The sequence below is a fragment of the Pongo abelii genome, chromosome 8, assembly GCF_028885655.2.
Source record: "Pongo abelii isolate AG06213 chromosome 8, NHGRI_mPonAbe1-v2.0_pri, whole genome shotgun sequence".
NCBI lineage: Eukaryota > Metazoa > Chordata > Mammalia > Primates > Hominidae > Pongo > Pongo abelii.
This window is the reverse complement of record NC_071993.2, coordinates 33,685,363-33,694,340: the sequence shown is the minus strand read 5'-3', so window position 1 is coordinate 33,694,340 and position 8,978 is coordinate 33,685,363. Positions and strand designations below refer to the sequence as shown.

The following is an 8,978-nucleotide window of genomic DNA, read 5'->3' as shown; positions in this document are numbered from 1 at the left end:
TGGCAGCCTTTGTATCCATTATACTGTCAGCCTGGAATGCCTTTTCCTCTCCTATTCCTTCAAAATCCACATAGATAACTCCTTCTAAGACACAACTCCAGCCACCTCTTCCAGAAGGCATTCCTGAATCCTCATCCCATCCTTGACTGGCATTCGAGACACATTTTTTTTAAAACCTTAACTCCTTTTTTTATTTTGTATTTTATTTTTAATTTCCTGGGGGGTGGGCACATAGTAGGTGTATATATTTATAGGGTACATGGCTGCACACTGATTTAGTGTTGCTTATCAGCTTGAAATGATCTTCCCTCCCTCACTGGGTTTGGAGCTCTCTGAAGCAGAGACTGGCCTATTCAGAATCTTGGAATTCTCAGCTCCCCACTCAATACCTAGCATGTAATATGTGCTCAATAAATATCTATTGGGTGAATAAATGACTGCCTTAATGAATGAGTGAATGAAAATGACTTTGTATTGTGAGAAAGGAGAGAAGTCTTGTCTCTAAGGGCCATGTAAATATGAATATTGGATGTAAGTCTTTTTTTTTCTTCTTATGTCCAAGTTTACTACCCTTCTCAGAAAAGAAACTTCACTATGGGAAATTCATTGTTTAGGCTCTCCAAGTTTTGCATATTAACCTGAGTAAATTCTAGTGACAGCCCTGAAGCCTGTTTCAGTGTGGTGACATTAGGCAAACCCACTGAACACTCTATTTCTTCATCTGTTCAGTAGGAAAACAGATCCATGTATCTCTCTGACTCTAAGTGCCTCCCTCTACTGAAAAACAGCCCCAGATAACATTTTGAATTACAGGCACAAAGTAGTTGGTCAAGTAGCCTTTGAAATGGAGCCAAGGAACAAAATCCCAGAATAAATATCTGAAGTAGCGATGACGTGTACTTCATGCCTCCAACCTAATGATAAAAATTAGGCTGGCCTTTCTCATAAAACAACTAGTATACCAGCATTCTCCCCTCTGCTTGCAAAGGTCAAGGTTCAGGGTGTGAACAGCGTCTCTCCCATTATATTAACGTGTTCAGACACTGAAATGGCATTTCGGGCTGTTTTATAAAGAAATAGAAAAAGGTCAAGAATCCATTATCTTCATTATTGCCCCATTTATACAACAAACAACCATGGGTGCTCTTCCCTATTCAAGTTGCTTAGTGACAAGAGCATCACCTTCTCTCTTTTCAATAAAATATATTAAAAAGCAACCTTTTTAGGTCAAACTTTCTCAATGTCTCAGGAAATGAGAAACCACTTGCAAAACAATTGAAGATCTTTCTAAGGGTAACATGAACTTTATTTTTGCTGATAGATCTTTTGTGAGGGAGGATGGGGGCTCTTGCACATTTCATATTCTTAGGATAAATATGGGTGTGCAAATAAGCTCTGGTCATAGACACCTGCTTGGCTGCAGTCATCCTTGGGAGGCTAAGTAAAGGACAAAAAAAATGTTGGACTTTCTCTCAAGATGAAATGCTGCATTCTGAATTAGCCCAGTGGAGAAATCCAGCTGGAAGGAGTACCATAGGGTTACAGGTATTGGGGACGATGCATCACTATCAGGAAACAAATGCCAATATAGACCATAACCTTGCAAGAATGAGCTCATTGTCACACTGGGATGCCCTCCAAGAGAGCAAGATTGAAATCTCCCAGGCACCATTCTTCTCCAGCAAGATGTTAAGACAAAGAATAATGCTACCTGGCACAGAGGGAGAATATGACGCTTATTCACGATGACAAGGGAATCAGCTAGTGGTTCACAATTTTTCTGAATCATTATTTTATAGATGAGCTTACAAAGTTTCCTAGCAGTCCCAGAATCTGACACAGCGGGACTGGAGTCTGATTCATGGGCTGGCCTAGCCATGCATATGTTCAGAAGGACAATCAGACCCTACAGCCTAGAAAAGCCAGAAGCAACTGTGATTCCTTGCCCACCCGTTTTTTAAATTTTTACTTTTTGAAACAAGGCCTTGCACTGTCACCTAGGCTAGAGTATGGTGGCGCGATCATGGCTCACTGCAGCCTTGAACTCCTTGGGCTCAAGTGATCCTCCTGCCTCAGCTTCCTGAATAGCTGGGACTACAGGTGTACACTACCATACCTGGGTAATATTTCAATTTTTGGCAGAGTTGGGGTCTTGCTCTGTTGCCCCAGCTGATCTCAAGCTCCTGGCCTCAAGGGATCCTCCAGCTTCGGCTTCCCAAAGGGCTGGGTTTACAAGTATGAGCCACCATGCCTAGTCCTCACCCCTTCTGATAGTGGTTCAACAATGTGAAGAAGCCAATTGCCAGATGCCTTTGAAGAATGGAAAGAATGTGCGGTTTCTAGAACATGCACTTTCAGAATATTTCACTAGATCTCTTAGTTTATGGTATCCCATGGTGAGAGGCTGAGATTCAAAATACGGCTAATAGCAGAGAAAAACAAGAGCAGTGAGACAGGGGAGGGCGTGGGCTTCATTTTTATTCAGACATCTACTTGTTGTCTTAACTCCTCCCAGCAAAGTCTGCACCCAGAGATGGGCTCTCCCCTACAGACCATCAGTACTGAGGAAATAGTTTGCACTGAGCTGGTCATGGTGTAGATAACTTGGCTTTCATTAGGGCCCAGGAGTGAATGAGGATGGGCAACTCTGCCTGCTTAGTTCACAAACTATACCTCTCTCGCCTCTCTCAGCACTACCGGCTGCCGTATAGCAATCATTTAAAAGCCAATCAGAATCTACCCTGCGGCTACCTTTTATCCCCTTGGCTGTAATTCCCCGGGCTGTCTCCAGCAAATAACCTCAGCTCACCAGTTTATCCTACGTAGCATTCAGTGTTGAACGTCCACATAGGAAAGCTTATGAAAACACGCACAACAATGTGCACATCTGTAACTGATGTATAGTGGATCACTTAGGTTTTCCACGTTAAAATCTTGGGGAAGCAGGGCTGGTGGTTCACGCTTATAATCCCAGCACTTTGGGAGGCTGAGATGGGAGGATCGCTTAAAACTAGGAGTTCAAGACCAGCCTGTGCAAGGTCATGAGACCTTGTCACTGCAAAAAATAAAAAATCAGCTGGTCATGGTAGAGCGTGCCTGTAGTCCCAGCTACTCGGAGGCTGAGGCAGGAGGATTGCCGTTGCACTCCAGCCTGCATGACCCTGTCTCAAAAAATAAAAAAACCACAAAGTCTTGGGGAGATAGTGGCGATGCAAAAGTCATTTGCAAAAGAACATTTTTTTAATTCAGAATCTCTCAAGCCTATCAGAATTTGCCTGCTTTTGCAAGAAAAAGATTTATTTTGCTCAGATTCATCTCATTGTTAAATAAATCTTCTCTTACCTTTCTTTCTTATTCTAAAGTGGCCCCAATCTCCTCTTTCTCCCTGATCTGTTTTTAAGAAGTAGTCATCGACCTAACAGCTACATTTGACATGCATCCATAAGGTATGAAGGAAGCATTCAGAAATATAAATTCTCTAAATAAAAGTGTCAAGCTCCTAGTAAAATATGATGGATTTATTTTTCTTTTGTGTATCTACAGCGTAATTTGTTTCCACCATTTGAAGTCTTGTTCAGAATACCAGATTCAAGGTTTCTTCCTAGCAGAAAACATTAGCCTAATTCCTCCACTTAAAATGATTTAACTTCTCTGCAGATGTCCTAAGCAGGCTTGGGGTATGTTCAGAGGCTCTCAGCAAATTAGCTATAGTCATGTCCTGAGATGAGTAGACCCTTTGAATGCTTAAAGCAGATTATTTAAGAGAAAGAAGGGAAGCAGACCAGCACTAGAATAATAATTTTTAAAACCCTCTCCAGTCATTTGTAATGCAGCAAAATCTTCATTTAAAGAACGGCTTATTGTTTCACAGATGCAGATATACCAAAGGTCATATTGTGTCTCCAGAAACAACTGTCTGCAGTAAAGGCTAAATGTAATGCACTTTGGCCATGAGGTATATGTTAATGTCATCTCTCAGATTCTGTTCAAAAGAGATCCCATTTATTCAAATTCAATAGCAGGGCCTGGTGCCCTGGGCCTCCATTCACAAGCTGGAAGGAATATGGGTCCTTCCATTTTTTTTCTTTTAAGTTATCAGAAGATGATCATACTATATAATCAACAAGCTATTGAAAGAAGCCAAGCATTTCTGTAAATTAAGTTTAATGCTGTAATCAAATAAAACTTACAGTGGTATTTTAGGGTACACACTTCATGATTGTATATCACAGTAATTAAGAATAAAACTGGTGAGTTTATGCAAATGAATTTAATTAGTATCACGTTTATGTAAGAATTGGGTTTGGCTGCTAGTGACAAAGAATCCGAAAAAGAGATATAAAAAGGATAGATATTTATTTCTCTCACACATAAAAGGATTCTGGTGAGAAGATTTAATTCTCCTCCCAGGCACAGAGAAATGGTGGTTTCTAAGTTTCCAAAATCCATCCACATCTGTTAAGAGGAAAATTTGAACACAGCACGGGACTCACTGAGTAGAGTGACCAACTGACCTGGTTTGCCTGGGACTGTCCCATTTTAGCACTGAGATGCTGCATCTAGGGAAAGTCCTCAGACTGGGGGGCTGTCACCCCACCACCAAGGGCCTCCCCACAGTCAAGGAAACAAGACACATCTGGCAGGGTGTCTTCGCTTAAGGTCCCCCTGTCCTGGTCCGCACCTGGTGTTAGCTCTTGTCAACTCTGCATCTAGTCTCTGCATCTAGATGCAACTAGACTCTGCATCTAGTCGCAACTAGACTCTGCATCTAGTCATGCCTCCTTCATCACCTACTCAACAAATACTTGTTAAACACCCATTTTATCCAGGTCCAGGTCCAGGTCCACCTCACATCGCACCGTCTTCCTAATGGAATTTGGTTCACCAGGGACACGAGATGCCATCTCCTATGCATAATGTCCTTTTCCTCTTTCCTCCATGGCAATTCAGGTCACCAGGAACTGAAAAGGAGAAAGAGACCATGAGAACTCTGTCTGAACAACAGAAGGCAAAACCCAAAGTCCTCAACTGTCATAATATTTGAAAACTATTGTGGATGAATATGAAGTGACTTCAAAGATTTCCACAATATATTGTTAAGTGGGAAAAAAATCAATTTATAGAATAACATGAGCAGTATTATCCCAGTCTACAAAAATATTTATGTATGTATGTATGTATTTTAAAAGCATATTGATAGAAAGATAGACTGTTGCCTCTGAGTTTTGGACCAAGGGAGGAGCAGCTGTGATGCGGAGGAGGAGTCCCATTCAAAAGCCCCTGTGGTAAGATGCCACCTTACCCCCATCACAATGGCCATTACTTAAAAGTCAAAAAATAATAGATGTTGGCACAGATTTGATGAAAAGGGAAAGCATATACAATGTTATTGGGAATGTAAATTAGTACAACCTCTGCGGAAAACGGTCTGGAAATTTCTCAAAGAGCAAAAAGGATATCTACCATTCAATCCAGCAATCCCATTACTGGACATCTACTCAAAGAAAGATAAATCATTATATTAAAAAGACACCTGCATGCAAATGTCTATTGCAGCACAATTCACAATTGCCAAGATGTGGAATCACCTAAGTGCCCATAAACTGATGAGTGCACAAAGAAAATGTGGTGTGTACACACACACACACCGTATTAGTCAGCTCTCATGCTGCTAATAGACATACCTGAGACTGGGTAATTTATAAAGGAAAGAGGTTTAATTGACTCACAGTTCCACATGGCTTGGGAGGCCTCACAATCATGGCAGAAGGCAAAAGAGAAGCAAAGCCACATCTTGCATGGCAGCAGGCAAGAAGATATGTGCAGGGGACCCCCCCTTCATAAAGCCATCAGATCTTGTAAGACTTATTCACAACCATGAGAACAGCATGGGAAAGACCAGCCCCCATGATTAAATTGCCTCCCACTGGGACCTTCCCATGACATGTGGGAATTATGGGAGCTACAATTCAAGATGATATTTGGGTGGGGACACAGCCAAACTATATCACATACATACACACACACACACACACACACACACACCACAGAATACTACTCAGCCATTTAAAAAAAAGAGGAAAATAATGTCTTTTGCAGAAAATTGGATGGATCTGGAGGCTATCATCCTAAGTGAGGCAACTCAGGAATGGAAAACCAAATACCACATGCTCTCACTCACACATGGGAGCTAAGCTTTGGGTACACAGGGGCATACAGAGATATAATGGGCATTGGAGACTCAGAGGGGGCAATTGTGGGAGGGGGATAAGGGATGAAAAATTATTATGTACAATGTTCACTGTTCGGGTGATGGGTACACTGAAAGCCCAGACTCCACCACTATACAATGCGTTCATGTAATCAAAAACCACCTTTACTCCTAAAGCTATTGAAATAAAGCAAAAAAAAATTTTAACAATTCAATTTTGATAAGATTAAAAAGCAAAACAAAAAGCTATTGTGAAGGCAGAATGGAAGGACTTGGTGGATTTGATGTAGAGACTAAGGAAGAAGGAGCAGTCAGAAGCTGGGCAGCCTGGGTGGATGGAGAACAGAGGTACAGTTAAGAAAAACAAGGATTGAGAGGGAGGTGGAAGGGGGCAGGAGAGCGATGGCTTTCCTTTGAAACATGTGGGACTTTAGAAGGCTGTGGGCCTTTTGGGTCAAGGTCTCCAATGTACAATCAGGAACACAGAACTGGAGCTCAGAGGAGAGAGAGTTCTGGAAATGCAGATTTTAAAATCATCCACCTGGCCGGGTGCAGTGGCTCACACCTGTAATCCCAACACTTTGGGAAGCCAAGGTGGGTGGATCACCCGAGGTCAGGAGTTCAAGGACAGCCTGACCAACATGGCGAAACCCTGTCTCTACTAAAAATAAAAAATTAGCCTGGCATGGTGGCACATACCTGTAATTCCAGCTACTTGGGAGGCTGAGGCAGGAGAATCACTTGAACCCGGGAAGCAGAGGTTGCAATAAGCCAAGATCACACCACTGCACTCCAGCCTGGGTGACAGAGCAAGACTCCATCTCAAAAAATAAAAATAAATAAATAAAAACAAAATCATTCACCTCAACCTAAGAGTCAAAGCCCCAGGAACACATGAAAAACACCAGCCAAACAGGCACGATGGCTCACACCTGCAATCCCAGCACTTAGGGAGGCTGAGGCAGGAGGATCACTTGAGCCCAGGAGTTTGAGACCAGCCTGGGCAATGTAGTGAGATCCTGTCTTTACAAAAAAAAAAAAATTAAAAATCACCCAGGCATGGTGGCGTGTGCCTGTAGTCCCAGCTACTTGGGAGGTGGAGGTGGGAGGACTGCTTGAGGACAGAAGTTCAAGACTAGCCTGAGCGACATAGGGAGACCTCATCTCCAAAAAAAAAACAAACACAACAAACAGCAGCTAGACTATCAAAAAGAGAAGAAAGTAAAAGGCAGAATGTTGAGAAACACCTACCCCTGAGGCATCCCTCAGAGGAAGAAGAGGAGACAGAAATTAGGAACATTTAGGGCAGGAGCACAGAGACACTCCAGCAGACGGGGCCAAATAAATGAAAAATGGACAAGGAGGGAAGGAGAAGGAAAGCTCCACGTGAATGAGTCTGTCCTAGGCTGGCCTCTCACTCTCTGCGCTCTGACAGTTTACAGTGACTGATGAGGGCTCTCATGGGTTCTCTAGAGATACCCTATGTAGGTGATGTTTTACCTTCGGTAAAGACAAGCCTGGGTCATTCCCTTCCTTGTCCTCTCTTCTCTCCTCTAATCTCACAGAGGTAGAAAACCAGAGAGTCGGGGGATGTGGCTGGCAAATCAAAGCTCAAGTTGGAGAAAATCAAAGTCAACCACTCCCCTCCCTCCCAGCACCTACAGTGGTAGGGAAAAGGGTATAGCTGTAACCTTGAATGAAGTGGTAAGTTTTGGTGATGTCTCTGAATGAGACATTAATTACTGATTAGAAGACTTCTCATTCCCTGAAGGTGACCATAAAAGTCATGGTGATCCAGGAGCAAGAGACTAATTAGCTCCACAGAACAAAGGAGCGATAGGAGACAAAAATAAAATGGCTTAATAATTACACCCTGAAGCCATACTTGTTCAAAATCATGGTTATAAAAGAATAAAGATATTGGGACCACTGCTTTTCCCATGGGCAGCAGGATGTTGAACAGGACTTTTTCTGTTGTCTGGGAATTGTGGCCAAAAACCCAAGGTTGAAAACAGTAATACTAACGGCCCCTAAAGATAATTGACTTGGATGGAAGCCAGAGACTTCTCCAAGGCTATTTGACCTTGCTACAATCAATCCACCATTTGCCCCCAGATCATATTTGCAAAAAACTAGTTGGAATTGGGAGTTGTTGACTTAGATGAAAGGTGCTGGAGCCTTTTCTCTCTCTTCCCCACTAGCAGGTGAAGGGGCAATGTACTCTTCAGTTTCTATTGCTTTCCAACAATTGGCACCAACTTAGTGGCTTAAAACAACATGAATTCACTAGCTCACGGCTCGGTAGGTAAGAAGTCCAGGCACCATGTAGCTGGGTTCTCATTCAGGGTGTCACAAGGCTGGAACCAAGCTGTTGGCTGGCTGGGTTCACACCTGATGTTCCAAGTCCTCTTCCAGCTTCATGTGGTTATTGGCAGAACTCAGTTCCTTGTAGCTGTAGGACTGAGGTTTCCACTTCCTTGCTGACTGTCAGTCAGGGGCTGCTCTTAGAGGGCACCCACATTCCTCACCACATGACCCCTCCATCTTCAAAGCCAGCAAAGCTCCCAGGTTGAATGCTTCTCATGCTTCAAATCTCTTTCCAGGAAGAGCCCAGCCCCTTTTTAGCACTTTCCTGATTAGGTCAGACCCACCCTCCATAATATCCCTTTCTTTCTTTCTTTCTTTTTTTTTTTTTTAGACAGAGTCTCACTCTTTCACCAGGCTGGAGTGCAGTGGCATGATCTCGGCTCACTGCAATCTCCACCTC

At 42.9% G+C, this 8,978-nt stretch overlaps 1 long non-coding RNA gene across 1 annotated transcript in view; it reads right to left on the bottom strand.

Moving 5' to 3' along the window:
• Positions 1–215: 215 nt before the first annotated feature.
• LOC129048206 (uncharacterized) overlaps positions 216–8,978 on the bottom strand; it is a 98,665-nt gene continuing 89,902 nt past the window's right edge. Inside the window, exon 3 of the long non-coding RNA XR_008510377.2 lies at positions 216–4,961. This is a non-coding gene — a long non-coding RNA (uncharacterized LOC129048206). The remainder of the gene's footprint in view (positions 4,962–8,978) is intronic.